Genomic DNA, 27,601 nt, shown 5'->3' with positions numbered 1-27,601 from the left:
CATCTTCTTGTCAGCTAAATGCTGTTCTTTGTTCTGTATCCTGGTCATTTGACCTCTCTCTCATTCTCATCCAGCTACCATGAAATTATTCTTTTCCACTTTGCCTATATATATTGCCTCTATTTTCTCATTAAACACTCATCCAGTGGCACAATTTAATCTGGCTTCTTGTCCCATCACTCCACCGAAACAGCTCTTTCTAAACTCACTAAGTTTTTTCATGTTGCTAACTCCAAAGGATTTGTTTGTTTGCTTGCTTTTTTTATCATGCATGTCTTTTGAATTGCACTCAACACTCTTGGTACTGCCTTCTTGAAACAGTCTCTTTGCTTGCTCTTCATGATACAAATCTTTCTCATTTGCACTTGAACCCCTCTGTGGGTGCTTCTCCTCCACTTTTCTTCTGTGGCTACAGAGCTCCTCTAAGCTTGGTCCTGCATCTGCTTATCTTCTCATGCTCTAGTCTCTCTCTAGGCAACAGCATTTACACTTAAGGTTTCAATCACTTTCTATACATAAGTGACTCACACATTTTTATCTGTCGCTAAGACCTTTCTTCCTGGCTCCAGTTTATCCACTCTTCTTTATTTCTTCACCTCTCTCTTAGATGAGTTATAGACATCTCAAAATCAATGAGATGAAAGCTAAACTCATGAACTCTTACCCAGAGTCTAATCTTCTTGGGTGTTCTATCTCTGCATGGTGTCACCATTCACCTAAGACAGCGATTTTCCGCTGGTGTGCCTCAAGAATTTTTAAAATGTGCAATTTCTGACTGTTTAGTCAGGGGCACTGACCTCTTTTAACCCTTAGATTATCAAATAAAAAAATGACAACAGCCAACACAACAATAGCTGTCCAGTATGAATGAATGAAAATTATACTTTTTTGTTAGATCAGTAAAAAAAAAAAATATTTTTTTGGTGTGTAACAGAAGTTTGGTAATTAGTTTATGTGTGCCAGGAGATGAAAAAGGTTGAAAATCATTGATCTAAGATACACCGTCTAGAATCTCAGGAATCATTCTGATACCTCTTTCCCCTTACCCTCGTATATACTTATTCAGCACTTATTTCACAAATACTGAAGTGCTATTAGGTACCAGGTACTGACTGCTTTTATTTCCAGATACACATCATCAATTACATCCACCCCCAGTCCATCGCCCAGTTCTGTCATGTTTACCTCCTACATGTAACCTCCTCCTACCATGTCACCCATTCTACTCCAAGCTATCACCGTCTTATTTTACTGTAATAACCTTCTCTCAGGTTCGTTTACCCAGGTACTGGGGCAGACTTTTTAAGGCTGGTAATGTCACCCTAGCTCACCCCCATACCCTCCTGCTCTTGCTTAAATCCCCCCAGTGCTCTTGCAATTAAAAAAATACATATTATTAATGTAACTTGATGGGCCATGACTGCTCTTTTCCCTGCTATCTCTACAGTCTCATCTATTCTTATGCTTTTACTTGCTCCTACCATTCCAGCTTCTTTCCATCCTTTTTACCACAAGTTCTTTGAATATTGTTTCCTCCATTTCTTGCAAAATCTTATTTCATAGCTCAGCACAACCCTTGCCTGTACAGAGACACTCTCCCTGCCTCCCCACACTAGATCAAATGCCATTACCCTACATTCTCATGGAGCACCTGGTCATTTTCTCCCCTAAAGAGTCTGCAGTGCCTGGGACATAGTAGGAATTTATTAATATTTATAAATGAATTAATAATAGCTTCTTATCTCATTTTTATGAAGATGAATTGCTGGGGCCTTTTTCTCAGTTGCTCGTCAAAATGAAGTTCTTTGGGTTGCCAGGGCCTTTGTTGACCCTTTCTTAGGCTCCACCTAGATGGTTAGTTGCTGTCCTGAAGTGACCTTTTAACCAGTTTCATGTAGATGCTCATCCTTGGTTATTTAAGATGCATCAGAGAACCTCAGACTATTTATCTTAAGCCAAAGTTAATCATTGGGGAATATGGAAATTAACATCAATTACTTGCGTTTATCAAAATTTTCATTTAAACTCAGAGTTGAGTGGTACATAGTTGCATAAATTATTTTAAAAGGTGATATTCATGTGACAAAACCTTGTAATTATGCCAGAGTAGAAAGACGACTGACAGAGAGGAAGATGGAACTATTTATGTTACTTAAAGTAATTTAGAAAAGTGCCCAAACACTTCACCATGGTCTTGTGACTGCCAAAGTCAGATTCTAAAACTTGGCATGTTTGAATTTTTATTTTGTCTTTTCCCTTATCCTGCTTGATTCCTACAGTGCCTTTGAGAAGTAAAGATGAGGAAAAAGTGGGTCAAGCAAGAATATGGAACCTGGATAAGCCACCAAGTGAAAAGTGAATTCAAAGATTAATAAAAGTTAAAAAAAAACAAACCCAAAATCACCAGCTGCTACCATTGTTCACAGGTGATATACATTGTCCACATAATCTTGAAAAGACCTCCTTCCTTCTTAATAAAATGGGATCAATAATATGTGGTCAGAAGGATTAAATGGGAGGTCAGGAGGATGAAATAAGGTATTATCTGTGAATGCATTGTGGCATGCTATTCCACGGTTAGCTCTTATGTTATTTCTTGTTATTATTAATACCAGGTGTCCTGCCTTCTTGAAATTTCTTACGTCCAATATTTTTGAAATTGCAAACACTTTTTAGATCTGTTTTATGTGCCAAACATTATTCTAAGTACATTGCAGATATGAATTCACGTAATCCTTTTAACACTTCAGTATGGAATAAATACGATTATTATCATCTCCACTTATAGGATAAGAGATGATATAAAGGAAAGTTAAATAGCTTGCCAGAGGTTAAAATTACACAAACTAGGAAGGAGTATGTTATATTTGGAAAAAAATGGGTTCATTCTAGAAAATTTCACATCTGGGCTAAAACTCCACTTCTCTGATTTACCTTCTACCCATAGGGTACAAACTCCATGTCTACAATTTAGCCACTATGAAGAAAAAATCTGTGTTCTGTTTCAACGTCTCATGAGCTGTACTCAGTGTCTCGGATCAGTACTGTGGCATACGCTCTTACCTGAAGGTAGCATGTACTCTTTCACTTCATTTTCCTTTCAGTATACTATGCCAGTGTGCTTTTGAAATTTTGTTATTCTGTGGATCGATAATTTGTCCTTTGCAATAGAGAAGAACATTTGTCATCTTGACAATTGGAGATCTAGTCTGTGCCATTTGTCCCTTCTTAGCCTTGTGATAGGTAGTAAATCAGGCATGGTGTGGAGGTAGCTTGCTTGGAGATGAGATGTTATCTGTAATAAGAGTCTCTGGGTGTCAGTATGTAGTGGATACAAAATTTGGGATTTTTTTTTTGGTTTATTTTTCAGATTTTTTTTTTTTTTTACCTCATGTTGTTTTTCCTTTAAGGATTTTGTTTTAACCATCTCCGTTCTTCTTACAAATGTTGAGGGGTTCAATTTTGTTGCTAGGATCTTAACTCTTCTGACTTCAGATCAAGAGTATCTGTGTTTATTAGTCTCTGTTATTTTCTCAAGGTGACTTTGGGGGTGCAAATCTCAAAGTTAATGATTTGATCTGACTCTTAGAATGATGAGATTAAATTACTTTTTGGTTAAGTTTTGCTGCATAGACCATAGATTTGTTTGTTTCATGTATATATGTGTGACTATTTTAAATTTAGTAAACAGTTTTTAGAATCTCTCAGCTTAAATTTGAGCAGTTTTTGAGGTCTGATTAAGAGAATAGTAAGTTATTTTTTTAAATGTTTATTTATTTATTTATTTACTTATTTTTATTCAGTGAAAGGAGGAGAGACAGAGAAACAGACTCCCACATGTGCTCTGACCAGGATCCACCCGGCAAGCCTACTAGGAGTGATATTTTGCCCATCTGGGGTGTTGCTCTGCTGCTCAGCAACCAAGCTCTTAGTGCCTGAGGTGAGGCCATGGAGCCAATCTCAGTGCCCGGGGCCAGTTTGCTCCAAATGAACCATGGCTGTAGGAGGAGAAGCCAGAGAGAGAGAGAGAGAGAGAGAGAGAGAGAGAGAGAGAGAGATGCAAGAGAGAGAGGGGTGGAGAAACAGATGGGCGCCTCTCCTGTGTGCCCTGACCAGGAATCAGACCCAGGACATCTACATGCCGGGCCGACACTCTACACTTAATCAACCAGCCAGGGCTTGAATGTTGATTTTGAACTGTTGTAAGAATCATATTCTCAGTTATGTAGGAAAAAATATTTAAGAATGAAAACTGTTTAACTTGGTCTAATTTTGTAGTTCTCTTTTGTGCTTTGGATACTCTTGGATTATGCTATTTTCAATATATTTATAATTAGGTTAGTGAGTATACTAGAAGGCAATTCTTTCATTATATATATAAAAAGTCAGTGAAAAACAATGAGACATAAATCTGCATTGCTGTCTTAGACTTTCTGAAGCCCTAAATCAGTTTTGCCAATTAAATGTAGGACATCCAGTAACATTTGAATTTCAGATAAACAGTGAATAATTTTTTTTAATATGTGCGTGCAACAAATACAGTAGGTCCTCAAATAGGTTGTTGCATTCAACATTGTTTCATTTTAATGTTGATGGGATGCTATGGGAACTTAACTCTTATTTATATCTATTAGCCCAGGGGTCCCCAAACTTTTTACACAGGGGGCCAGTTCATTGTCCCTCAGACCGTTGGAGGGCCAGACTGTAAAAAAAACTATGAACAAATCCCCATGCACACTGCACATATCTTATTTTAAAGTAAAAAACAAAACGGGAACAAATACAATATTTAAAATAAAGAACAAGTAAATTTAAATCAACAAACTGACCAGTATTTCAATGGGAACTATGCTCCTCTCACTGACCACCAATGAAAGAGATGCTCCTTCCAGAAGTGCTGCGAGGGCCGGATAAATGGCCTCAGGGGGCCGCATGTGGCCTGCGGGCCGTAGTTTGGGGACCCCTGTATTAGCCTATGGTAGAATTGGTTTCATTTTATATCATTCCACTTAAAGTTGCAGAACCTATTGACAAGTGAGCACTTACTGTATTGCATGGGACATAGTCATACTAAAAGAAAAGCAGTTTTTTATTGTGTCCTGTATTTTTATTTGCTAAATTTGGCACCCTTATTTTAGTTCTGATTAATACTACCAATTGTCTCTTATTGAACACTGGTTTCCTCTCAGGCTTTCTATTCACAGCTAAGAATTTCATTTCTAAAAGTCAAATCCAAATAGGATTCAAAGCCATTATAAAAGTAATCAGATAAATAAGTACATAAAAGAGGGCCATGCAAGGATTGTGATTAATCCATTTTTGTCCATCTAAGGACCATAAGGAAGAACAATAAAATCCTTCCCCATGCCAAATCCATCCTGGAGACAGGCTAGCAGGCCAGGAGGGGAGCCCATCAAGCCCTATCCCAGCAATCTCAGACTGGGTCGGGCTTTTTAAAAGCTGACGGCAGTGCTGCACAGGATGTGAAAGCAGTTCAGAACTCCTGGCAAATGCTATATTCAGCACACTACCTTCCCCTCAGTTCCCTGCCTCCTTCCTGAACTGCCTCTTGTCTCTTCTTGCTCTCTGCAAGTACCTTCTGCCACAGCCGTTACACACTGCTGATTTATAATTCACTCCCCAGACTCACCCCCAGCACTTGGACCTGTACATATCAAACAATTGTTACACAGATCAAAATGCTGTAATTCTATTATAGTCAAGACCCCCCTTGTGTTCAGGTTATATTTATGATGTTAGATTTTTAAAAACATTTAAAAATCCTATTTGAAAAATGTCGATTTGGTTTCTAATGGTATTTGCTGTGACAACATTGACCTCTGACATAGTCTTTTCTGTAAACTTTAAATTACCGAGCTTATCCCATATTAATATATGTAGACAGTAGTATTAAAGGCATGATGAATATACACTTCTTTTAAACACAAATTAATAAGAGTAACAGTGACTTCATCAGGACTAAGAAATAGGTGAAGGCTATTTAATTTGATTCACCTTTACTATTTTTGTTTACACAGGATATTTTTGTTACATTTTCTAAGCGTTTCCATTTGATTTCTCTGTTGGCCTAATTTGTTGAAAAAAAACATCTTGATATAAAGACAGTATAATTTCATTTGGTGGATCTTATTTTACTTACCTCTTTTTGTATTTCATAAATTATTCATCTTTCTGTGGCTAAAACAAAGTGTTGTTTGTCTGAGCTTTGATCCAGACATGCACATTAAAACCTCAGTATTCTTGGTGAGTATGTGTTTAAAATTTATTGCGGTGACATTGGCTAATAACATTATATAAGTTTCAGGTGGGTGCTCACTGCCCTTCTGTCACCGTGTATTTGACCTGTTTTACCCTCTTCAACCTTCCCTGACCCCACTTCCCTCTGGGAACCACCGTACTGTTATCTGTGTCTATGAGTTTGTTTTGTTTATTTGTTTGTAAACCTCAGTATTCTTAATTACATCTGAAAAGAAGGCTACCAGGAGGATCTTTATCTACTGATTTATATGCTTATCATCTTCAAGAATATCATTGAACTAGATACTTGAATTGTTTGTAACTCTTTGTTGAAAGAAAAAAAAAGTTGATGGAAAAAGGAACTTCTTAGAAAAACGGTTCTCTTTTTCAGGCCCAGAAATGACTAACCACTTACTGAAGAATGGACTAAGGAAAATATATTCAGAACACTGACAGTTCAGTCAGGATTGTTATTCTCACAGAAAAATATTTGAACTCTAGGCAAGGGCTTTGACCTTGAGCTCTTCGCCCCAAACAGGCTGTCTGACTGTCAGACACTCAGATAACTTGTTCCATCCTATGACAGCTTCTGAAGTGGAAGTGACAATCTGTCTACAGTGGGACAACATGTGGCTGCTTGATGTAGTGCAGCAGAGGGGGATGGCACTGTTTTTCATTGGCTCTCATGTGTGACTGGTTAACAGTAAGAGTAAAGTATATTCAGTCATTCTCAGGGACCAGAAAGTTCAAGACAATGCACTTTTGTTAAAATCTGAGGTAATGGCAAGCAGAATATTCCTTGACTTTACTTATTCTCAAATTCCTTCTCTCAAGCTTTTCTTGTGCTGGATACCTGGGTAAATAGAGTTTCTGTCTTATTTTCTCACCTGTCAAAGCTCTAGCAGGTCTCTTTAATCAAGGGTGAAAAAGGTAGGTGTGAGCAGCTCAGAGGTAGATGTTAGTATAGCCAGTATTTTGTTGATTTCATTTTTGGATAGAAATGTACCACCATTCTAATGTGTGGGGATCCTTTTCTTCATGAGGACAGTGTAGGAATCGTACTGCCTAGAATCATCAGCCTCACCAGCACAACTGTTTAAGTAATTATTTTTGTGTAAAACACGGTACTAGTTCTGTAGCACATTTGCTGACTTTTTTACTCATATCAACCTTAGAAGCCCAAATCAAAGCTATACAGATGAACTGCCTTCTGATTGTGAGTGATAGTATAGGACAACATTCACAACTGCAGACTGGTTTCACAACTGGAGACTGGGCATTTCATACTAAAATCTGAAGAAACTGGACTCTGACTTTGTATTTCTTCATCATTAACAAGGAAGGGGGTCAACTGAATGCTCCTTAAGGGTCTTCCAACTGTACAATTTAGTGATGTCAGGTGATCTTTTAGTCAAAGGGGATTTCATGATCATGAAAGGCAAATGACTTTCACTTCAGACCCTTATGTTGTGTTCTTCTTTATATTTGATTTTTTGCCTTTTTTCTGTTGAGATTGCATTGTGTCTGTGGAATATTCTTTTTTCAAAGATATAGTACTCAGAAAGGCCATTATTCAGTTTGAGTCTAAAGACACTATCTCCTAAGCATGATATTTGTGGCTCTCTCTCAAGCTCCAGAGTATAGTGTTACTCAGTATGGTCTCCTTACAAACAGGCAGGGTTCAAAACATGTAGATGCTTTCTTATAGACTTTGGCTCTATGTGATATCAGCCTGCTCTCAAGTGTTTCTACGTTGACTCTAATGTTTTCTCAGAGAGCGACCTTACTCTCCTTGTAGCTAGTTTGAATAATAATAACAGTAATAAACAATAACAAATTGATTTGAGTGCTTCATTTGTGGAGGAAAGGAGGGGCAGAGAGAAGGATAAAGATGTGTGGGTGTGTTTGTGTGTACTTGGGGAGGTTCAAGGAGGAATATCATTTGCAAAATGTTTTCCTGGAGGAGCAGTTTAGAATTTGTTTTGGTGTAAATCGAGCCAGAAGTTTGAAAATAAGGAGAGACTTCATAAACGCTTGGTCTCTGTATAACCACCTTGTTAAATAAATACGGCCTTTGGACCAATTCCGCCTTCCTAATTCCATTGTACACTTGGGAGAGCAGAAGGCATTTTTGCATTATGCAGAATCCAATGTTTGGTTATTTAGAAAAGGCTGCTTTACCCGCTAGGTCACAGTAAATGGCTACAGATGCTAAGAATATGTTGACGATGTCAGAAGTGAAATCTTTGCCACACAGATGGTGAAAAATTACAGGAGGGCAGGACATACTTTATTTTGTTAACAGTCTATTTCCCATCTGCAGTTTGTACCTGTTGAAGCTGAAAGCACACTCTTGTTTTGAGCCTGTCCTTGCTTTCCTTCCTCGGAGTCTGTCTCCTTTCTTTGACAGACGTGTAACACGTGAAGCCTTCAGTTCAGATGAGCATTATTAACAGCAACCTTTACAGTCTACTGGGGCTTAATTTAATTTTTGGTGTGTGCTTTTACAATAGTTTCAAGATGCTGGAATGTAGATACAGTCCTTGCAAAAAAAATAGTTTAGACAGGTTGATTCATTTAGCTACCCAGCAGGGATTGATTGCTTTTTTTCTAAAATTAAATTGTAAAGATGGAAAATATAAATGCAACTCCACCCACATGCATTAGCATACCATACTCAGCACATAAATACATATATACACAGTGTGGTAGTGATGCCCAGAACTGGCAAGAAGAGCTTTCTTACATGTAATAGATTGGGTTTTAATTTACATATATATATATATATATATATATATATATATATATATATATATATATATATATATATATATATGTGTGTGTGTGTGTGTGTGTGTGTACACACATATATATGTAAATATGTATGTGTGTGTAAGAGAGAGACAGAGACAGATAGGAAGGAAGAGAGATGAGAAGTATCAACTTGTAGTTGCTGCACTTTTAGTTGTTCATTGATCACTTCTCATATGTGCCTTGACCTGAGGGCTCCAGTCAAGCCAGTGACCCCTTACTCAAGCCTGTAACCTTGGTCTCAAGCCAGCAACCTTGGGCTTCAAGCCAGCAACCACGGTAATGATTGGATGCTAAAACCGGTGACCCCACACTCAAGCTGGTGAGCCTGTGCTCAAGCCGGATGAGCTAACACTCAAGCCAGCGACCTTAAGGTTTTGAACCTGGAACCTCAGTGTCTCAGGTCCACACTCTATCCATTGAACTGCTACCCAGTCAAGTTTTAATTAATATTTTAGAAGTATTTTCACTTTAGTCCATTTTCCCCTTGGATGAGCTATAATATGACTGTGTTCTTATTGAATTCTTATTTTTCAATAATTTAACCCTCTAGATTCTAGCGGAAATTGTGGTTTTCTTTATGTGTGTGTGTGTGTGGGGGGTGGTAGTTGTATATATATATATATATATATATTTTACTTATTTGATTATAGCTGACACAGTTAGAAAACTCTTCCATTCTTTTTTCTTTTTTTTTAAACTGCCTGCGTACTCCATTTCAAAGCTGAATATGTAGGCAGTGCTCTAAATTATATGTTGTAGATGTGCTAATAACAAGTTATTCTTTTCTTACGGCCTTTCCAAGAAATCATTCTGGAGGAGAGGCAGTGGGGAGTATGTATTGCTGTTTTTGGAGCACACAGAGAATGAATGATACTCAGGAAAAAAAATGAAAATGTTTAATTTTTGTACTCTCACCTCAGTTTGAAATGCAGATGAAAGTTGCATTTTTATTTATGCCTTGAAGGATAGCACGACCTGATAGCAAATCATAAAGAAAGATGAAAGCCCCAATGGCAAATTTTGTGCTGAAAATTTCATCATTTGTCACATATAATATATTTTTTTTGAAAAGAGAAGAAAAACCTTGAATTTGTGCAATACTGCCAACTCCAAGTGTAGCTGAAAATGGGATGTGAATTAGGCCATTCTAAGAGCATGTGCAAAGACCTGGCTCTTCTCTTTTGTATAATATAGGGTAGGAAAGTTGAAGTGCCCTGGGTACTTTCTTTTATTAAAGACACATTGCCCTGTTACAAAATTTTTTTCCCTAATACCCAGAGCCTTTGGCTATCTGAGGCCCCTCACTTTGCACAGAAACACAGGGGTCAGAAAGAGACTAAGGATATTGAATTAGTGCATTTTATGGTTTGGAGGTTAGAGGACAAGCAGACTCAAGGGTTCTCATGGTCCCCTAATAGTGTTAATGCTCTATATAACTAACTAACTTTAGAGTGCTGGACTCCAGGGAAACAATGACATAGGGACCTTTATACTGAGCATTCCATTTTAATACCTCATGGCTATCATTTTTTCTTTCTCCAGCCTCTAAACAATACTCTTCACTCTTTCCCACCTTCCACAAACACACAAAACAAGACAGACTCCATTCCCTATTTTTATAGATCTCACCAGTTTGCTAGATGATGTTCATTACTTTCATTCTTTAAAATGTTACCTGATCCTAGTTAGATATGTGACCTATTTCTTAGGGTGGCTTCTTTCCCAAGATTATGTCACATAAAGAAATAATAGGCAGTAGAGAAGATGTTTTGGGATGGAGTCTTTTCAAATACTATTATACACATTGTTTCTCTGTTGGAAGAATAACAATATTTTTTTTTGTGACAGAGACAGAGACAGAGAGGGACAGACAGAAAGGAACAGAGAGAGATGAGAAGTATCAATTCTTTATTGTGGCACCTTAGGGTGCTACAGCAGACTGAGTGACCCCTTACTCGAGCTAGTGACCTTGGGTTCAAGCTGTTGAGCTTTGCTCAAACCAGATGAGCTCATGCTCAAGCTGGTAACCTTGGGGTCTCGAACCTGGGTCCTCTGTGTCCCAATCCAATGCTCTATCTACTGCGTCACCGCCTGGTCAGGCAGAGTAACAATACTTACACCATAAAAGATTGATGGAGATAAAGAGGACATAAGATTGCGCAGCATAAGGAGACCTGAATGATTAGAAGCACATTGAAAATATTTTAAATGATAATTTTTATATCTATGATGTAATAAATTGAGAGACAGTGTCTAAACATTGACACTGGAATCAGATGACCTGGGCTTTTGGCTCAATTCTGCCCTTTTTAATGGAAGATCTTGGGTAGGTCATCCGGTCCCTCTGAACACTACCTGGATTATAAAATAGAAATGATTATCAAATGATACTAATGACATTAGACAGTGTGAGTTCAAATCTATATAAACGTGGAAGATATGTGAAAATGTTAGATATCAATAATGATTAGTAGTTTCCAGCCCTTTTTAGAAACGTTGCCTGCAAGTTAATGAAGAACCGATTAACTATGATCTGTGGAGTGGAAAAGGAGTGAACAGGGAGTGGCAAAGCAGACTTTTCAAAGATTGGCACAATTATGTAAACAGCTTGAATTTACTGATTTAATGGTAATTATTTTTAGCTTGAGTGAGTTTGTCAGACATATAGTGTTACATTAATATATCTTAGCTAGTTGAATTGGTTTAATTTTCCATGTAATTTTCAAGGCAATATTGAACATCCAATAGCTATCATATGGGATATTAGAGAACACTGCAATTACTTTATGGTAAAGACTTATTATCATTTTGGGCAATGGTTTTAGAGTATAGTAATATATGAACTCTTGGATTTATATTTATTCATTCCATTGGAAGAGATTCAGAAGAAAAGAAAATAAATAACAACCCAAATGAAGTCTGTTCTATTTCAGTAATCTACATATAACTTTCTAAATACTATAATGAAGAAAGAACAGTAGAGACTGTCATTCTACTAAAAGAAGACTGTTACAGCAGTATAAAACTCTCTTAGTTGGAAACAGAAGAGCCACTCATTATTTATAAGGCTGGTGCCAGAATATCCTTGATCTGTATTCACAGAACATAGTGAGAAAAATCCATCGTGGGAATATGTGGATTCTTAATAAAACTTGTGGAAATCCCTGGGTTTCAGGGAAGCATATGTGGTCTAAGAGAAATAAGGAGACATAGAAGCAAACTATTTCTGTGACTGTTTATAAGAGGTGTTTTTAGAGAAGCCTACAAAATGCTCTAATTAATTCATCATGAGATACCAAGTAGGGACACCCAGGAAATTGTTTCAGTGCCCTCCAAGGTGCAGGCTGTGCTCACCTTTCTGCAGTTCCCAATTATGTGCCATGGCACATGACTGTATTCCTGTCAGAGGAGGGGAAGGAAAATTCCCTAAGCTCACAATCACAAAACGCTAGAAATGCAAGACTTTGAACATTATCTGATTTAATCTCTTTTCTTGGTGAATGATTTAAATGAAATCAAAGTAGTTAGTCTGTGTTCTACAAACCTATTGCCCTAAGGAAAGAAGGTGAGAGTGAACACTGTATTCCATACCACAAAGTTTCATTTAGGTATAATTATATCTGTTTCACCGATGAGAAAATCAAGATGCAGTAAGGATAGAAAACTTTTATAAAGTTCATGTATTGGTAATTCACAGGATTTGAACTTTTTCACCATGTCATATTATTTCCTCAGATATAGATTTAATTGTAACAAAGAAACTCATGTTGCTTTGAAAGCAGTGGTATCTTTTTCTTTTGTATTATAATTTGCTGTTAAAGTGTTGAATATTTACAGCAAATAGATATCCAATAAGGAAAGAAATAATCTAATATGGGAGACAGGAAGAAAAAATTTCTATGAAGATAAAGGAATGTCCGTGCCAGGCTGAGGAAATATGGAAGTGGATAAATGTGACAAAGCAGAGTAAAAGAAGGAAAGAAAATTTAGAATTTGGGATTTATCTGAAAACCTAGAAAACTAAGCTATAATTTTTCAGAGAAGATTTTAAAAGAACCAGACAACATGAAACTCTAACTTTCAAGGAAACTCTAACCATGCAAGGAAAGTATGGGCATTAGTAAGTAGGATAAGTATAACTATAACTCTTATAAGCAATGATTGCTTATATTTTAAACTGAAAACTCCAGGAAAAAGTAAATTGACATGCCTAATCAAAAATTGGACTGTTTTCTGGGGTCATAAATCTAAGCCATAAAACTCACTAATCAGTTAACTCCAGGTGGGATTGAAGGAACAAAATAAGAAATTTGTTTCCAAACCTTGTTCCAAAGGAAAGCTTCCAGAAGAAGGGGCAGACGGCTCTGTGCTGAAATAAGCTCAGGCCATGTCACATTCCAAACCTTTGCCGGGAGAATGTCAGGGAAGAAACTGGTAGACTTTATTTTTAGCCCAGAATTTTCCAAAGCTATTTGACCAAGGAACACATTTTCAGTAATAGATGTATTAATGTATGGAACAAACTTTTTCAACATGTGGTTCTTGAAGACCTAGTAATACCCATTTGTCTGTCAACTGATTTGATATTTACAAAGAGAAAAGGAAGAAGTACTTCTCTTAATATATATATTTCAAAGCTTTAATCTAGAAAATTAGCTATTTGACTTTCAGAAATTCCTGTACTTATTTTTACAACCTAATATGTATTATATTGATCAGTTCATCTTGGTTTGAATTTAGTTATCAGAGAATATAGTTTATTTTGGCTAAAGTTTTTGCACATTGTTTGCTTATTGCTTAAAGTAGCTTTACAATTTGTTTTTACAGTTGTTTTGCCTTTTACTCCCAATGCATGAAAAGTTAAAGTGTTTTATAAAAGCAGTGATAAAAAGTATAAAGTAAATGTATCTTAAAATAATCATGTGAATATAGAACCTGAGTCTATACGTACCTAGAAAAAAATGATCAAGTATAAGTTTATACAAGCAGCCAAACAAGAACAATGTAGGTAAGAGATATAATGAATATTAACGTGAATATGTGAAAATGTAATTTTATGTGATCTGCAATCCATTTATTTATGGAATTTTGTCAAATATAAACAAGAAGCCATATTATTATGATGCTATATTCATAGTACTGGTAAAACAATAACTCAAATAAATCTACATTTTTCTAGAGTAATAACAAGAGTAAAATTATGCTTATTCATAGAACTGTTGGGATTTCCAAGTTGTTAGAGCACAGCAGTCACAAGCTTCAGGGAAAGAAAGGAAAGAAAAATACAATTGATAAAACTGGAAAGCTGTGGAAACTCCATATCCTTGAGAAATAAAATAAGTTTACAAAAGAAACAATTGAATCTTGTCACTAAATCAAAGAAGATACAAAAATTAGGATTTTTTTCATATTATTTTTATATAATATTATATTATTATCAAGTACAAGTCTTTTTTTTTAATAATTTTATTTTTTAATGGGGCAACATCAATAAATCAGGATACATATATTCAAAGATAACATGTCCAGGTTATCTTGTCGTTCAATTATGTTGTATACCCATCACCCAAAGTCAGATTGTCCTCTGTCACCTTCTATCTAAATAGTTTTCTTTGTGCCCCTCCCCCTCCCTCTTTCCCTCTCCCTCTCCCCCCTCCCCCTGTAACCACCACACTCTTATCAATGTCTCTTAGTCTCACTTTTATGTCCCACCTACATATGGAATAATGAAGTTCCTGGTTTTTTCTGATTCACTTATTTCGCTTCGTATCATGTTATCAAGATCCAACCATTTTGCTGTAAATGTTCCGATGTCATCATTCCTTATGGCTGAGTAGTATTCCATAGTGTATATGTGCCACATCTTCTTTATCCAGTCATCTATTGACGGGATTTTTGGTTGTTTCCATGTCCTGGCCACTGTGAACAATGCTGCAATAAACATGGGGCTGCATGTGTCTTTACGTATCAATGTTTCTGAGTTTTGGGGGTATATACCCAGTAGAGGGATTGCTGGGTCATAAGGTAGTTCTATTTTCAGTTTTTTGAGGAACCACCATACTTTCTTCCATAATGGTTGTACTACTTTACATTCCCACCAACAGTGTATGAGGGTTCCTTTTTCTCCACAGCCTCTCCAACATTTGCTATTACCTGTCTATACAAGTCTTAATATTGCCAAAAAGATTACAAACTACAATAATTAATGTTGAGAAATAAAAATTATTTATAAGTTACAATTTTTAAGTCAACACTTTTGGATGTTGCCTAATATCAATATTTAAAAGTTAGGTTGAGAAGACTGGCCCTGGCGGATTGGCTCAGCAGTATAGCATGAACCTTGGCATGTGGAAGTCCTGTGTTCAATTCCCAGTCAGGGCACACAGGAGAAGTGACCACCTGCTTCTCTTCCCCTCTCCTCTATCTCTCTCTGTCTCTCTGTCCCTGTCTTTCCTCTCCTGCAGCCATGGCTCGATTGATTAGAGCACATTGGCCCCAGGTGCTGAGGATGGCTCCATGGATCCTCTGCCTCAAGTACTAAAAATAGCTTGGTTGAGACAAGGGCCCCAGATGTGCAGAGATTCGGTCCCACACGGGGGTTCATGGGGGAATCCTGGTTGGGGTGCATTCGGGAGTCTGTCTCTCTATCTCCCGTCTTCTTACAAATAAAAAAAAAAAGAGAGAAGACCAGTGAAGCATAGCTGGTAAGGTAAGAGAAAGACCAGTAGAGTGTGATGGCCTAGAATTCAAAGAAGAGCATGTATGAGGGACTGGTCAGCTGTGTGGAAGTCCGCCCAGAAGCACAGGAGGGAAAATTCCACACTGGCTTTAATGAGGTTCACAAGTCAGTGCAATATTTATAACAAAGCACTGAACATGGGTCCTAAAAAGGAAATGTAGGTAATAAATGAAAATATAGAATCAGGATTCTAGCAGAGGTTGTTCATGGTTTGAGGTCTAGTTAGATTTAAATACATTTGTGTTGTTACTGGACCCTTTGGAGCCCTCAATTTATGAGTACATAAATCAGACAGAGAAAGACAGATACCATATGATTTTACTTCTGGGTGGAATATGAACACAAAACAAATGAACAAACAAAACAAAATTCATGGATACAGAGAACACAGTAGTAGTTGTCAGAGTGGAGGGTGCTGGGTGGGCAAAATGGCTGATAGAATTCAAGAGGTACAAACTTCCAGTTGTAAAAGAAATAAATCATAGAGATGTGATGTATAGCATGGTGACTATAGTCAATGGTAGTGTAGTGCCTACTTGAAAATTACAAGAGAGTAAATCTTAGAAGTTCTCATTACAAGGAAAAAGTTTCAATCTCCTCCTGGATGTCACTTTTCTTTTATAGAGATGTGTGTGTGTTTGTGTGCGTATGTGTTTGAGTGGATATAGTTTCAGGAGATCATGGGATAGTCTTAATGTTGGAATATGGAATTAGGAAAATAAATGTATCCCAGTTATTCTGTGTGACAGTGTAATACCATGCCCTAATTTAAAAGCACAATGTGAAAGTTATTGTCATAGATGAATTAGATACTTTATGATTTGGTGAGGAAAGTTTAATGGTATTCTAAAATTATGAACAACCATGCTAAACTCTGATTTTATAAAGATGTTCATTTTCAGAAAGACAATAACTAAAAGCCCATTTCTGCAAAAATATTACATGGAAAACAGCAAAGAAAAACTCTTTTTTGACTATTTTATAATATATATGGACAAGGATTTATTTATTATTTTATGAAATTAATATTATAAAAGAAAGTGGGGGTAAAGGACAATTCTAAAATGTTAAAAATCTTTCTTTTATAAAAAAAAATCTTGGTTTTCTTATCTTGAAGCATAAAGCTTATACCATAAAAGCAGTGTCATGGTGATATTAGGGGTACCCATTGAAAAATGGTTTATTTTGTCTGGGATTCTCAATTATTGAGCCTATTCTATATCATACTAAAATTTGTAGACATTTTGAGTCATTTTGTTGTGTTACTCAAGACTTTACACAATTCATTTTTAATATGATGGACATGATACTACTTTAAGTTATCTGTGTTTCTATTTGTTAAAATAATTTAATATGCAACAAATAGTGTGGTTTTGAAACAAAAATCAATTCTAGTTCAATTTAAATGGAAATATATTTGGAGAAATGCATTCCTTTCCTTATTCAAATATGCATTAAGCACCTACCATGCCTTAAGCCAGGGGTCCCCAAACTTTTTAGACAGGGGGCCAGTTCACTGTCCCTCAGACCATTAGAGGGCCAGACTATAAAAAAACTATGAACAAATCCCTATGCACACGGCACATATCTTATTTTAAAGTAAAAAAAAACAAAAAGGGAACAAATACAATATTTAAATTAAAGAACAAGTAAATTTAAATCAACAAACTGACCAGTATTTCAATGGGAACTATGCTCCTCTCACTGACCACCAATGAAAGAGGTGCCCCTTCTGGAAGTGCAGCGGGGGGCCGGATAAATGGCCTCAGGGGGCTGCATGTGGCCCGCGGGCCGTAGTTTGGGGACCCCTGCCTTAAGCCTTACTTTGGGCTTAGAAGATAGTACAGGAAACAAAGCAGAGCCCTGCTCTCAGTGAGCTTATATTTCTGCAAGGGAAGGTGGGAACTAAATAAATATGTAATATAGTGAATGGTGAAAGTTGATGTAAAGGAAAATGAAGTAGGCTTTGGAACTTGGAATTGATGAGAAGTCCATGAATTAAGCTAGAAAAAATCAGGAACCGTGATAGCCTAAGCCAGTGGTTCTCAAAATTTTGAAGTCGGGGTGCATTTAAAATCCTACAAATAATTGTAGATGCACTATATACAAATTTCTGAGAAATATGCTATAATAATTAAGTCAAATATTAAAAAATATAAAGTCCAAGCATGCTTTTATGGTAATCAAACAAAATAAATATGACAAAATTAAATTTATTCTGACATTAAAAAACATTTTTATGTTACATGTTTTGAGTTATGCATTTTAGGATTTGTAAAAAAGGGGTTAAAAAATAAAAAAACATTTCTAGTAGGACTTAGTGAATTCGGCAGGTCCCCGCACGAATATGTTTTTTCATTCTTGTGTTTATGAGAAACATGAGCCTGATGTGTCCTAGCGATTTTGTTAATGTTTGGGCATATATTTGAAAGGCAAACTCTCATTTCTTTGTTAATACATTGAAGAATTCCTCTCTTTTTACTCTTAATTGTGTTGAGTGCAGAAAAATCCCCACCATATATATCGTCTTAACTTTACACCAAACAAAGGATAGAAGAAACTTGCCTCTAGTCTTTCTGGGGAACATGGGGGTAGTGTTTGAGCAGAATCTGCTGCGGCCTCCCATTGACTTGAATAGGAGAGGAAGAAATGTGTCGGAAACTATTTCTCCACCTCTTATTGAAATCAAAAGGAGGCTGCGGCAGATTGTGTGGTAACCCGAGATTCTCGGGAGCTCTCTTCCACAAAACCCACAGCACTCCCAATGAAATCAATAGGAGGCGGATTCAATGCCGGAAACCGCTGATTTCAGCAGTTTCCTCATTCAGAATATGGGAAAATAGTGGGAGATATGGGAGATAATTATACATTGGAGAACAGTGTGAACTACATCTTATAGTGGTCTCTTATAGTATAAGACCGATGTAGTTCACACTGTGTAAATGTATGGTGCTTTGTGTAAGTGTAAGCTGCTTTGTGTACTGTGTAATGATTACACACAAAGCACCTTACACTTACACAGTATTGTGTGTATAGTGTGTGTACTGTTTTTACATTATTAACCTTTTTTACACCAGCAGGCTGTTGGCTCTTCGCCTCTTGCCTCTCCGCCTCCTAAGCTTCTGTCCTCCGGCGCTTGCTGCACCCGCCCACTGATGACGTCAGCAAGTGCCAGACACACGTAATGCGCTGCTATAGACTGTGGAGCATCCCCCCCTTCCCACGTCTGCGCATGACCGCAGACATTCAGTTTGGAACGCATGTCCATAACAGCGTGCGTTCAAGCTGAATAGTGCTGCTGCAGACGGTAGCACGGCTTCTCAGTGGCTAAAGCCATCGGGAAATATGTATTTTCCGATGGCTTTAGGCGACCCTGTGTTTTGGTCATTCGACCCCCGCCAGGGTTGCGACCCACAGGTTGAGAACCGCTGTTCTAGGGCACACCAATGCGCCCTGGCGCACACTTTGAGAACCACTGGCCTAAGCAGTTATGACCACAGCCAGAATAGTCTGGGAAGGATGCTGCTAATTCTGCCTTACATTTTAATTTTAGACAAATGACAATTATTATTTTTTATGTAAGTATGTTCAAATTTAACTGAGTCCTTTATTTCTTTTGCTAATTCTGACAACCATCCCCTAAATGGGAAAGGTGTTGGGTGCTTTACAGCTCCCAAATTTCATACAAATGTTTATTAAAATAATTTCCATATGAAGACTCAATAAAGCCCAGTACATAAAGCCAGTATTATAATACAGTGCTATAAGAAAAGTGCATATAATGATCTGAGGGAGAACATAGGAGAAAGCACTTTTTCCCCTCTGACTAAAAGTTGGATGGAAATTTTGGCAAAGCTATAGATTAGGGGTGAATTTTGAGAAGGGTCTCAAAACAAGTAGGTGTTTTCCAAGTACGAGAGAGAGAGAGAGAGAGAGGGAGAGAGAGAGAGGGAGAGAGAGAGAGAAGTGCTTTCCAGCTGAAAGAGCAGCATGGACCAAGGCACAGGGGCATGAGTGACCGTCGTGTGTTTGGTGTGGTTTGCATGAAGTCCTTGTGTGTGTAAGAAGTAAATGGAGACAAGTCTGGGGAAGAAGCTCTAGGTGAGGTTGAGAATGTCATAGAAGAAATGGGTCCCTTGGATAATTTTGAATCATCTGTGTTTTGAAAGCTTTCTTGAGCTGCAGAGCTGCTGCTATTCATGAACTTCATTTGGTTTTACTGTATTTCCCCATGTATAAGATGCACCTTTTTTTGAAAAATTTGGTGTCTAAGAACTGGGTCCATCTTATACAGTGGTTGTAGATGTTTTTACTTGCATTTCCCACTTTTTTGTGCTTGTTTTTGCGCTCATTGTTGAAGACATTGATTCATCATCAGACACGGATGAAGACAAGCTAATGGATGGGAGTTTAGACAGTGATGAGGAGTTGTATGAATTTTCTGATGAATAAAACTTGAGTTCAATAACTTTATGTAATACTGTTTATTTTTAATTTCCGGCCCCAAAATTAAGGTGCATCTTATACATGGTAGCATCTTGTACATGGGAAAATACGGTATATGCTGTTAAAGCATTTTGAGTCCTCAAGAGAAACAGAATTACCTTAAGTGACTCAGTTATTATTAAAAATGAGCTTGTTGTATGGGAAGAGAGACTCAGTGTCTGGTTTGTGGGGGCTTTGAAAGGTGGCATACATATTACCCAAAGCAATATACAAATTTAATGCAATTCCCATCAAAATTCCAATGACATTTTTTAAAGAAATGGAGCAAAAAAATCATCAGATTTATATGGAACTATAAAAAACCCTGAATAGCCAAAGCAATCCTAAAGAAAAAGAATGAAGCTGGGGGCATTACAATACCTGACTTCAAACTATATTATAGGGCCACGACAATCAAAACAGCATGGTATTGGCAGAAAAATAGACACTCAGACCAATGGAACAGAATAGAAAACCCAGAAATAAAACCACATATATATATATATAGTCAAATAATTTTTGATAAAGGGGCCAACAACACACAATGGAGAAAAGAAAGCCTCTTCAATAAATAGTGCTGGGAAAACTGGAAAGCCACATGCAAAAGAATGAAACTGGAGTACAGTCTGTCCCCCTGTACTAAAATTAACTTGAAATGGATCAAAGATCTAAACATAAGACCTGAAACAATTAAGTACATAGAAGAAGACATAGGTACTCAACTCATGGACCTGGGTTTTAAAGAGCGTTTTATGAATTTGACTCCAAAGGCAAGAGAAGTGAAGGCAAAAATTAATGAATGGGACTACATCAGACTAAGAAGTTTTTGCTCAGCAAGAGAAACTGATAACAAAATAAACAGACAGCCAACTAAATGGGAAATGATATTTTCAAACAACAGCTCAGATAAGGGCCTAATATCCAAAATATACAAAGAACTCATAAAACTCAACAACAAACAAACAAACAATCCAATAAAAAAATGGGAAGAGGATATGAACAGACACTTCTCCCAGGAAGAAATACAAATGGCCAACAGATATATGAAAAGATGCTCATCTTCTTTAGCTATTAGAGAAATGCAAATCAAAACTGCAATGAGATACCACCTCACACCTGTTAGATTAGCTATTATCAACAAGACAGGTAATAGCAAATGTTGGAGAGGCTGTGGAGAAAAAGGAACCCTCATACACTGTTGGTGGGAATGTAAAATAGTACAACCATTATGGAAGAAAGTATGGTGGTTCCTCAAAAAACTGAAAATAGAACTACCTTATGACCCAGCAATCCCTCTACTGGGTATATACCCCAAAAACTCAGAAACATTGATACGTAAAGACACATGCAGCCCCATGTTCATTGCAGCATTGTTCACAGTGGCCAGGACATGGAAACAACCAAAAATCCCATCCATAGATGACTGGATAAAGAAGATGTGGCACATATACACTATGGAATACTACTCAACCATAAGAAATGATGACATCGGATCATTTACAGCAAAATGGTGGGATCTTGATAACATTATACGGAGTGAAATAAGTAAATCAGAAAAAACCAGGAACTGCATTATTCCATACGTAGGTGGGACATAAAAGTGAGACTAAGAGACATTGATAAGAGTGTGGTGGTTACGGGGGGAGGCCGGAGAGGGAGAGGGAAAGGGAGAGGGGGAGAGGCACAAAGAAAACTAGATAGAAGGTGACAGAGGACAATCTGACTTTGGGTGATGGGTATGCAACATAATTGAACGACAAGATAACCTGGACATGTTATCTTTGAATATATGCATCCTGATTTATTGATGTCACCCCATTAAAAAAATAAAATTATAATAAAAAAAAAAAAGGTGGCATAAAGCCTATACAGGTGGTAAACCAGGAAGTAGATTACAGTGTTGGGCGCCAATATGTGGCGCTAACCAGTGAGGCAACAATGATGTCTTTGGTGCAGTGCACTTGGAGGGCATTAGGCTGGGTGGAAATCAATGTAAGACAAGAAAGGAACATCCAGACCTCTGAGGTGATGAGGGAAGGTGCATTAGATATGCTGCAAGTTAATGAGATTACAAGTGAATAAGCATATGCTTCTCCTGGGCTTTACCTTCAGCAGCACTTTTATCCACTTTCCCTACACAACTCAAAGAATAAAAGTTGTACCTATCCTTAAACGTAATACCAGGTTTTACTAAAAGTGAAAGGGTGTTGTAGAAGAATGCACAGTAACTGTTTTGTTTCTTCAATAATTTTTTATTTTTTGAACAGACTTCTGTGAACTTTGGTAAATGTCTGTCTATGGATTTTGCAGGGAAATTGGTAGAGGATTTTTCTTTTTTTGTATTTTTCTGAAGCTGGACATGGGGAGAGACAGTCAGACAGACTCCCGCATGCACCCGACTGGGATCCACCTGGCACGCCCACCAGGGGCACGCTCTACCCTCCAGGGGGTGATGCTCTGCCCCTCCGGGGCGTCACTCTGCCGGGACCAGAGCCACTCTAGCGCCTGGGGCAGAGGCCAAGAAGCCATCCCCAGCGCCCGGGCCATCTTTGCTCCAATGGAGCCTTGGCTGCGGGAGGGGAAGAGAGAGACAGAGAGGAAGGAGGGGGTGGGGGATGGAGAAGCAAATGAGCGCTTCTCCTATGTGCCCTGGCCGGGAATCAAACCCTGGTCCGCCGCACGCCAGGCCGACGCTCTACCGCTGAGCCAACCGGCCAGGGCTTGGTAGAGGATTTTTGAATAAATATGCATGCCAAGAGAAATTCACTTGTCACCCAGTTAGTTTGTAGTTTAAAGATTTGAATCAAAAGGAAATGTTATCTTAATTTTTTTCATGGCGTAAAATAATTTTTACACCAGTTATTGCTTCATTCAATTGTTATTTTATTGATTTTTAGTCCTATAACAGTCACTTTGAGTCCTATCAAGCCTGAAGACATTTTGAACTATCAAAATTAACCATTTTCCCAACTTCACCTTAAAAAAAATTTTTTTATGTGTTTTACATCTTTGGGGTATATATGTATTTTAAAAGTTTTACTTCTTTCTGAGTATATACACTGTTATAGAAAGAACAGTCAGAAACAAAACAATAGCATCATCTTTTAGATGGCTTTTTAAAAGTTGCTGAGAAACTGTACTTGATTATTTATACATTTTATTTTTAGAAATCTGCCTCTTCTTCCCACATTCATATGAATAATGGGGAGTTTGTATAAGAAGATTCTGACTAGGCCTAGAGTTATGCACAGAACAGATTGATGCCATTATGTTTAGGAGATATAGACATCCACATATGTACACATTTACATACATCAGTGCAAATGTACATCTCGGGAATTCATATTTTGTAAAGAGTCAATTATTAGTGTTGAGCACAAATAATAGAAGAAAATATAAGCGAAAACCAGCTTTGCTAAATAATGAGTAGGAAATATACATCGGTGTTAAGGGAAGATTAAATCGAGGTAAAGAAGAAACTGAACACTGAGAAGAAACGCTGAGAGAGTATTTGGTCTAACTTGACTAAGCTGGGTTTCTGAGAACACAGACTTTCTTCCAAGGGAATGACCCAGGAAACTGGTGAATAACTAGGGGAAAGACAGCACCATTCTGACAGTGCCAAAGGGAAGTCAGAAAAGACTCTGTTGTCTTTGAAAATGTGCTTTCTAGAAGCTCACTGACCACGGGGCAGTGTTCCGGAGGTTAGAAAAGAGTTAGTCTATGTTAGGTAAAACTGTACTCGTTTCAATAAAGTTCTACAATTTCACTGTGGAGATCCTTAATATCCTTTTGTACATTTATTCTTTGGTGCTTTGTATATTTTGATGGTACTACAAATGATGTTCTTTACTTTCAATTAAGTTTTCTAATTGTCACTCTTGTATAGAAATTTAACAGACTTTGGCCTATCTAGCCACCTTATCAATAGATCCAATAGTTTTGAGTTTTTAAAATGCAATTAATATTATGTGTAAATAATGACAGCTTTATTTTCTCATTTCTAATCCTATGTTTCTCATCTCTTTCTATTATGCTAGTTTAGACCTCCTAACTCGGTATTAAATGGAATTAGCAATAATCAGCATTCCTGTACCATTCTTGACTTCATTATTTTTTAAATTTTATTTTATTGTGATAAGAATACTTAACATGAGACCTAGGTTCTTAAAAAAATGTTTATGTGTACAATAAAATACTGTCAACTATAGGCACAATGTTATAGTGGACCTCCAGAACTTCTTTATGTTTTATAACTGAAACAATTAACTCCCCATTTTTTATTCCCCATCTATCACCTTGAGCAACCACAATTCCACTCTCTGATTCTATGAGCGTGACTAGTTTAGAGTCCTTATTTAAAGGAATCATGCAATATTTGTCCTTCTGTGACTAGCTTACTTCACTTAGCATAATGTTCTCAAGAATCATTCATGTTGGTGTTATTGCATAATTTCCTTCTCTTGGAAGACTGGGTTTTATATACATAAATATGTATATGTATATGTATATGTATATGTGTGTGTACATGCATGTATGCACATAATATTTTCTTTATCCATTTATCTTTCTGTGGACCTTTAGGTTATTTCTTCACCTTGGCTAGTCTGAGTGTGCAGCAATGAACTCGGGAGTGCTACTATCTTTACCAGATCCTAATTTTAATGTTTTTGAATAAATACCCAGAAGTAGGATTGCTGGATCATTCTATTTATAATTTTTTTCAGGAAGCATCATACTGTTTTCAATAGCAACCACACACTTTTGAATTCTCATTAACAATATACATGGGTTCCAATTTCTCCATATCTTCCCCAAAACTTGCCTTTTTTTTTTTTTTTTTACAGAGACAGAGAGAGAGTCAGAGAGAGGGACAGATAGGGACAGACAGACAGGAACGGAGAGAGATAAGAAGCATCAATCATCAGTTTTTTGTTGTGACACCTTAATTGTTCATTGATTCATTTCTCTTATGTGCCTTGACCATGGGCCTTCAGCAGACCGAGTGACTCCTTGCATGAGCCAGCGACCTTGGGTCCAATCTGATGAGCTTTGTTCAAACCAGATGAGCCCGCGCTCAAGCTGGCGACCTCAGGGCCTCGAACCTGGGTCCTCCTCATCCCGGTCTGACCCTCTATCCACTGTGCCACTGCCTGGTCAGGCTTTTATTATTATTATTATTATTGCCATTCTAATAGGTGTGAGGTAAGATTTCTGTAATTTTGATTTGCATTTTCTTAATGATTAGTGATATGGAGCATCTTTTTATGTACTTGTAGTCTACCTACTTGGAGAAATGTCTATCTTTAACCCATTTTAAAATCAATTATTAGACTTTTGTTATTATTAGAGTTTCCTGTGTATTTTGGAAATTAACCCCTTATCAGATGTATGCCTTGTAAACATTTTCTCCCATTTTATAGATTTTTTTCATGCCATTGATTGTTTCCTTGATATTCAGAAGCTTTGTAGATTGATGTAGTCCCAATTTTCTATTTTTAGTTTTGTGCATGTGCTTTTAGTGTCAGTTATATCCATGAAATAACTTATCAGGAGAAACTCTACCCCCTGTGTTTTCTTCTGTGAGTCTTATAATAGTTTTAGGCCTTAAACTTAAGTCTGAAATTTATTTTGAGTTGTGTTTTCTTTGTGTAAGATAGAGATTCAGTTTTATTCTTTTGCATGTAGCTATTGAGTTTTTGCAACACTATTTATTAAAGAGACTATCTTTTTCCCCATTGTCTATTCATGGTACCTTTGTAGATAATTAATTGATAATATATGCATAGGTTTATTTCTGAACTCTATTCTGTTTTATTGATTTATGTATCTCTTTATAACAATGCCATACTGTTTTGATTATTATAGCTTTGTAATATAGTTTGAAATCAGGAAATGTGATGCCTTTAGCTTTGTTCTTCTTGCTCAGGACTGATTTTGCTATTTAGAGTCCCTTGTGTACCATATGAATTTTAGAATTAATTTTTTTTATTATTATAAAATGCCCTTGGGATTTCAATGGAGATTACATTGTTTTTGTAGATAGCTTTGGATAGTTTGGATTTTAACAATAGTTTATCTTCCAATTTATAAACACAGGGTGTTTTTTTCATTTGTTTATATCTTTAATTTCTTTCTTCAATGCTTTGTAGTTGGTAAAATGCAAGTCTTTTACCTCCTTAGTTAAATTTATTCTTAATTGTTTCATTTTTTTTGGTGCTATTGTAAATGAGATGGGTTTTTTTAATTGCCTTTTCAAGTTGTTCATTATTAGTGTATATAAATGCAACTGATCTTTGCAAATTTATTTTGTATCCTGTAAGTTTATTAAATTTCTTCATTATTTTAACAGTTTTTTTAAAGGAGTCCTTACAATTATCTCTATATAAAATCATGTGATCTATAAACAAGTAAAATATTGCCTTTCCTTTCTGATTTGGATGCCTTTTATTTCTTTTTCTTGCTTAATTATTCTGGGTAGGACTTTCAGGAATATATTGAATAGAAGTGTTGAGAGTTAGTCTCCTTGCTTTGTTCTTGATATTAGAGGAAAAGCTTTCACTGTTGAGTATGGTGTTAACTGTGGGCTTTACACATATGCTCTTTATTATATTGAGGTAATTTTCTTCTATTTCTAATTTGTTGAGAGCTTTTATCATAGAGAAGTTGAATTTGCCAAATGCTTTTTCTGCCTCTATTGGGATGATCGTGTGGTTTTTATGCTCTTAATGTGGGGTATCATATTAATTAATTTTTATATATTGAACCATCCTTGTTTCTTAGGGATGAATCCACTTGGTCATGGTGTAAGATTCTTTTAATGAGTTGTTGAATTTGCTCTGACAGTATTTTGTTAAGGATTTTTACAGCTATATTTATTGTGGATATTACCCTATAGTTTTCTTTTTGAGCTTTTGTATTAGGCTAATTCTTTCTCATAAATGAATTTGGAAGCATTCCAGCCTCTTTAGTTTTGGAGGAGAATTTGAGAACCATTGACACTAATTTTTTTTTTTTTAAGTTAGGTAGAATTCAGCAGTGAAGCCATCTGGTGTTGTGCTTTTCTTTTGAGAGGATTTAAATTGCCAATATAATCTCTTTACTAGTAATTTGTCTATTCAGATTTTCTTTTTCTTCATGATTCATTCTTGGTAAGTTGTATGTTTCTAAAAATTTACTCATTTCCTTTAGGTTGGCCTTTATTTGTTCACAGTAGTTTCTTATGACTCTTTATATTTCTGTGGTACCAGTTATAAAGTCTTTTTTTTTTTTCATTTATAATTTTGTTTATTTGGATCCTCTTAT

The sequence above is a fragment of the Saccopteryx leptura genome, chromosome 4 (genome assembly GCF_036850995.1).
Source record: "Saccopteryx leptura isolate mSacLep1 chromosome 4, mSacLep1_pri_phased_curated, whole genome shotgun sequence".
NCBI classification, from domain to species: domain Eukaryota; kingdom Metazoa; phylum Chordata; class Mammalia; order Chiroptera; family Emballonuridae; genus Saccopteryx; species Saccopteryx leptura.
Note: the sequence above shows the minus strand (reverse complement) of the source record.